The sequence below is a fragment of the Phacochoerus africanus genome, unplaced genomic scaffold (genome assembly GCF_016906955.1).
Source record: "Phacochoerus africanus isolate WHEZ1 unplaced genomic scaffold, ROS_Pafr_v1 Scaffold_134, whole genome shotgun sequence".
NCBI classification, from domain to species: Eukaryota; Metazoa; Chordata; class Mammalia; order Artiodactyla; family Suidae; genus Phacochoerus; species Phacochoerus africanus.
In genome coordinates, this window is record NW_025927326.1 from 1 (window position 1) to 6,106 (window position 6,106).

The 6,106-nt window shown below is 54.8% G+C and overlaps 1 long non-coding RNA gene across 2 annotated transcripts; it reads right to left on the reverse strand.

The window, feature by feature from the left end:
- Positions 1 to 1,327: 1,327 nt before the first annotated feature.
- Positions 1,328 to 5,613, reverse strand: LOC125119106 (uncharacterized). Of its 2 annotated transcripts, none has more exons than XR_007133030.1 (4): positions 5,296 to 5,515; positions 5,009 to 5,059; positions 4,601 to 4,648; positions 1,328 to 1,343 (listed from the first exon to the last, which is right to left on the reverse strand). It is a non-coding gene; the product is annotated as an uncharacterized LOC125119106 (long non-coding RNA). The 2 variants fall into 2 exon arrangements; XR_007133029.1 differs by lacking the exon at positions 1,328 to 1,343 and adding an exon at positions 3,431 to 3,559 and having other exon boundaries at positions 5,296 to 5,613.
- Positions 5,614 to 6,106: the final 493 nt, after the last annotated feature.

Here is a 6,106-nt window from a genome sequence, read left to right on the forward strand (position 1 = left end):
CTCCACCACCGAGTCCTGCAGAAACACACCGCGGGGAATCAAGGACGTACAACAGCGGCCCTCCCTGCTTCTCCCCCGTCCCTGAGCTGTACTGCGGGTCACTGAGCATCACCCTGGTTTTTCCTCCAGGGCCCACGCCTTCCCTCGGCTCCAGGGACTGATACCCTTCGACCAATGTGAGCACAGATGCCAACACTCGGCATCTCTTATCTCTCCCTCTCCCTCTTAAACAGGCGATGAACATCTTTACAACCATTTCTTCCTGTTGTTTAGATTTCAGACTCACCTGCCCCACCACCCCAAGCAGCAGGCGTAGCCCAAGTGTCCCGGAACCCTCTCCCATTGGCCCCTACCCGAGAGCTGCTCCTACCTCTGTCATTTTCATCGGGTCGCTGTCACACAGACTCACGAAGCTCCCACTGCAGAAACACAGACATGAGGAATCAAGGTGTTAGAAACTGTCCCCCACTCATGTCGCCTACCGAAGGTTTCTGGGGCCTCAGCACCGCCCTGGTCTGTCCCTCCGTGTGCTCAGAACTTCCCTGGGCTCTATGGCCTCAAGTGTCTCTGCAACCAAAGGAGCAGGAAAGCCCCCCCTCCCTTCCTCAACACCTGGACTTCTCCTCAGCAGAGCAGGGTTCCAGAATACTCACAGCTTTCATCGTCGTCCGTCCCGTCCACCTGCAATGACAGAAAAGAAAACACGGTGAGCGTCCAGCATCCTCTGCACTGTGGCCGCAGGTTCCTTCCTGCTGTTGGGGACCACAGGCAGGCACACAGAAGGCAGAGTCGAGTCGGTTTCCCCAAAAGAAGACAGCGAAGACACCTTTGGAAAAGGCGCAAACTTCTCACGGAGACCTCCCCAGGCCATGTTCATTTAAAAACACTCAGCCCTCTTCAAAGAAAATGCTCCCTACTGTACCCTTGGGGACTGATGCGCTCCCTTTGGCCAATGCCCCTTGGAAGGAGCTAGTTGCTGGTACCAGACGTTGACTCCACATTCCTCCGCAGAGGAATCTGCATGCCTCATAAACAAGGGACTGCCTCAGATTTTCATTTCTCAAGTATGTACATCCAGGAACAAAGGAGGCGACTTTTCCAATCCCACCTCAAGAAAGGTGAGCTTACTTGAGGGCAGACTCGTCTTCCTGCTCAGCCAGGGCGCTGGCTGGGGCCTTCTTGTCATTGTCACCGCCTGGGCCCGCCTCTCCTCTGCCTCGCCAACGCCGCGGCCTCCTCTGCCCCCTTCTCAGGGGCCGGGCCCGCCTCCTCCTCCTTTGTCACAGCCTGGCCTCCTCCTCGGTCTTCTCACTCCCACCGCCTCCACACATCGTCGTCGGTTGCTAGGGGGACACACACTCACTGTCAGCAGGGCGGTGGTGCTGCTCAGGAGGTACTCTGGGCGCCTCACCCTGACTGGACTGGACATGGGCTGGGAGTCACGGGGTGGGGGGTGGCATGAAGCACGGACGGAGCTTCTCCCGCCCATCCTCCCGCGCAAACGTGGGTGTTGAAGGAAGGCAGAGAGCACCCTGAAAGACCCGAGAAAGGGAGCCTCTGCTCTCTTGCTAAAGGAACCTCTCCGGGGCATAGTCCCCATCGGAGAAATGGCCAACACGAGAATGCAGGCTCTGCTGCCACGAGCAGCCTCCTGAGGGCTCCTGCCCATTCTCACGTCCAGCCACAGGCCGCCATCGTCTGAAAGGCAGGACACCGTTTCAGCTTCCCTACGCTGCCCCAGGTGCTCCTGTGTTCACGCTCCATCCTCTGGAGCGGTTCGCCTCTTTTATTGTCTTAGATACATAATACTTCTCCGTTGGGATGCTTTGGCCGTAGGAATCTCAGGGGGAGAGCAGGCCTTCCCAATGCCATGGACTCTGCACTACTGTCCACAACAACCTTTCTCGGCGTAACTCACAGGACCTCTGCACCCATTCAGGAATCACTCCCCCTTCATCCCTGCTGCCAGGTCTCAGCCATCTCTACGTTCCATCTCTGACAGTCTGCCTAGTCTCGTTCCGTACCTATGTGTGTTGAATTGCACAGTGTTCCTTTTTCTGTGTCTGCCTGATTGAACTGTGGGTTGTTTGTTTTTTGTTTTTTTTTAATATTCTTTGCTTTTTTGCGCCACACCCATGGCACATGGAGGTTCCCAGGCTAGGGGTCTAATCGGAGCTGTAGCTGCCGGCTTCCGCCAGAGCCACAGCAAGGCAGGATCCCAGGCACATCTGCGACCTACACCACAGGTTCCGGCATCACCGGATCTTTATCCCACTGAGCGAGGCCAAGGTTCCAATGCACAATCTCAGGCTTCCTAGTCGGATTCACTTCTGCCATGCCACCACGGGAACTCCTCACGCATGTTAAAATCGTGTTTTCTTTGGAATCATCCATGTGGTCACCCATTTAAAAGTTTAATTTTGTTTCTGGCAGAATACTGTTCTCTTCTGGGTACATGGCACATTTGATCTGTCCCCTGAGCTCTTCTTGTCTTCTGGGAGTGGTTTCACCTTTTGGCTGTTGGGAATAACCTGCTGCTACAAACGGCAGTGTACACGTCCTCTATGGTAACAACATACCAGGGACTCCTAACATGGAGCAGGTGTCCAACCTCAACTCACGTCACAGCACAAAAAATGAATCTGAATTTAAACGGGGAACTTCTCACTGACTAAAATGGCATGACTCTTTTGCCGCTCAGTGCACCACATGTTCCCCATTCAGTGCTGGACGTTGTCAATGGTGGACATTGGAGGAGTGTGATATCTCTGTGATATCTGTTCACCATGTCTTGTTCACATGACCTTGTTCTAAATCACGTCTAGTATTGTTTTCAAGTTGGGAAATGTGGTTCCGTGGAGGGATCCAGCACAACTAGCCCAAATATCAACTATTAGCAAATGTCAAAACATGAGTGAGGTCATCTCTGCTATTAACCAGGAACCAAATGTTGAGTTTAAACGAACCATTATTTTCATGGTTGTGAAAGTGCCCAGGGAGTTATTCAATTTGGTTTTTGGTTGGTTGGTTGGGTTTTGGTCATTTTGCCTTTTCTAGGCCCGCTTCCCTTGGCATACGCAGGCTCCCAGGAGAGGGGTCTAATCAGAGTTGTAGCCGCTGGCCTACGCCACAGCCACTGCTACTCGGGATCCGAACCGCATCTGCGGCCAACACCACAGCTCACGGCAACCTCGGATCCTTAACCCACTGAGCAAGGCCAGAGATCCAGCTCGCAACCTCATGGTTCCTAGTCGGAGTCCTTAACCACTGCGCCATGACCGGAACTCCGAGTTAGTTCATTTGAATTTGCATCATGCACTAGAAGAGAGATACGGCTTAGCATCTGTAGAGTTTGTTCTGAAATTTGGAGCACTGAATGAACTAGAATCATCGTTCATGCCTGAGTGTACTGAGTCAGGTTCCACAGTACCTTCATGTGGCTCAGTGGCTGGGTGCACCCTGTTGTGCGGCCACCAGGGGATTAGTCTAGCCAGGCTTGCAGAGGACAAACTTATCCTCAGGCTCCTGAAGCAAGATCCTTTCCTCCCAAAGCAAGATTCTGGAAAATACATGACAACAGAGAGAACGAGTGATAGACTGATTGCAGAAGACCACAGGGACATGACTAATCGTTGACTCCCAGGCCAAGCCTTCAATGCCCATAATCCCCAGCTGCCCAGCAGAGCCTCCAGCATCCAAGTTCTACTTAGAAAGAGCTTGCTCTGTGGGGTGCACTTCAAACAGCTACCTCCCCACACAGGGGTTGTGGGAAAACGCCTCTTGGTAGCTGACACAACCTAGATGATGACCATGCGGAATGGTCTGATGTCAATCCCGCTGATTGACTGACTGATTTTCGCCACTCCCAGGGAGGGCATGCAGAACTTCCCAGGCCAGGGCTCTCTGCACCACAGCAGGGATCCAACACTGGACCCTTAACGTCTGGGACACTAGGGAACTCCGCACATCCCCTGTTGAAGAAACACATGCCAGGGAAGGGGACCTAGTAACCTGTGCCTAGTTCCCTGTCCTCTAAGTCATCCAACTCTGATACGCACCCATTGCCCTAGAGGACACACCGGTGAGGACACAACCGGACAGGGAGGCCCGAAATCCTGAACATACAGAGGGAGAGAGCTGCCTTCTCACCCACACCTGACACTCACTAGACCAACTTCGTCTCCAGGGTCGGGGGCCTAGGAGAGGTTGGCGTCCCCACCCGTCAGGCCCATCAAGGTCACTAAAGGAAACTAAGTCAACAGCTCTTGTGCACAGACCCTCAGGGTGCGAGTCACAGAGCAAGCTGGCACCGTGCCAGGGCCAAGAGCTGGAAGGAGCAGCTTTGGGGGGGGAAATCCATTTTCCCTCTCCAAGGAAGGAGACAGGAAGACAAACACAGCACAACAAAGACCAGGCACCCAAGTCTTCTCCGTGTGATCAATTTCAGAGGGGAAAACGGCCACACCAGGGTCCCACTCATTAGGCCACCCACCCACCCGCCAAGTCCCATCCCCCTTCCTCCCTCGCCCGCCAGCAGGCGGAACCCAGGTGCTCCCAGGAACCCTCTCCCACTGGATCCCAGCTGCGTGCTCTTCCCTACCTGCAGCCTCCTCATCCTGGTGGCTGTTGCTGCTCTCCACCACCGAGTCTGCAGAAACACACCGCGGGGAATCAAGGACGTACAAACAGCGGCCCTCCCGCTTCTCCCCCGTCCCTGAGCTGACTGCGGGTCACGGAGCATCACCCTGGTTTTTCCTCCAGGTGCCCACGCTCCTTCCCTCGGCTCCAGGGACTGAGACCCTTCGACCCAATGTGAGCACAGATGCCAACACTCGGGCATCTCTTATCTGCTCCCTCTCCCTCTTAAAACAGGCGATGAACATCTTTACACCAATTTCTTCCTGTTGTTAGATTTCAGACTCACCTGCCCCACACCCCAAGCAGCAGGCGTAGCCCAAGTGTCCCGGGAACCCTCTCCCATTGGCCCCTACCCGAGAGCTGCTCCTACCTGTGTCATTTTCATCGTGGTCGCTGTCACACAGACTCACGAAGCTCCACACTGCAGAAACACAGACATGAGGAATCAAGGTGTTAGAAACTGTCCCCACTCATGTCGCCTACCGAAGGTTGTCTGGGGCCTCACAGCACCGCCCTGGTCTGTCCTCCGTGTGCTCAGAACTTCCCTGGGCTCTATGGCCTCAACGTGTCTCTGCAACCAAAGGAGCAGGAAAGCCCCCCCTCCCTTCCTCAACACCTGGACTTCTCCTCAGCAGAGCAGGGTTCCAGAATACTCACAGCTTTCATCGTCCGTCCCGTCCACCTGCAATGACAGAAAAGAAAACACGGTGAGCGTCACAGCATCCTCTGCACTGTGGCCGCAGGTCTTCCTGCTGTTGGGGACCACAGGCAGGCACACAGAAGGCAGAGTCGAGTCGGTTTCCCCAAAAGAAGACAGCGAAGACACCTTTGGAAAAGGCGCAAACTTCTCACGGAAGACCTCCCCAGGCCATGTTCATTTAAAAAAACACTCAGCCCTCTTCAAAGAAAAATGCTCCCTACTGTACCCTTGGGGACTGATGCGCTCCCTTTGGCCAATGCCCCTTGGAAGGAGCTAGTTGCTGGTACCAAGACGTTGACTCCACATTCCTCCGCAGAGGAATCTGCATGCCTCATAAACAAGGGACTGCCTCAGATTTTCATTTCTCAAGTAGGTACATCCAGGAACAAAGGAGGCGACTTTTTCCAATCCCACCTCAAGAAAGGTGAGCTTACCTTGGGGGCAAGCTGGTCTTCCTGCTCAACCAGGTCGCTGGCTGGGGCCTTCTTGTCATTGTCACCGCCTGGGCCCGCCTCCTCCTCTGCCCCCTTCTCAGGGGCCGGGCCCGCCTCCTCCTCCTTTGTCACAGCCAGGGCCTCCTCCTCGGTCTTCTCACTCCCGCCGGCCTCCACAACATCCTCGAGGGTTGCTAGGGGGACACACAGTCACTGTCAGCAAGGCGGTGGTGCTGCTCAGGAGGTACTCTGGGCACCTCCCCTGACTGGACATGGGCTGGGAGTCAAGGGGTGGGGGTGGGATGAAGCACGGATGGAGCTTCTCTTGGCCCAT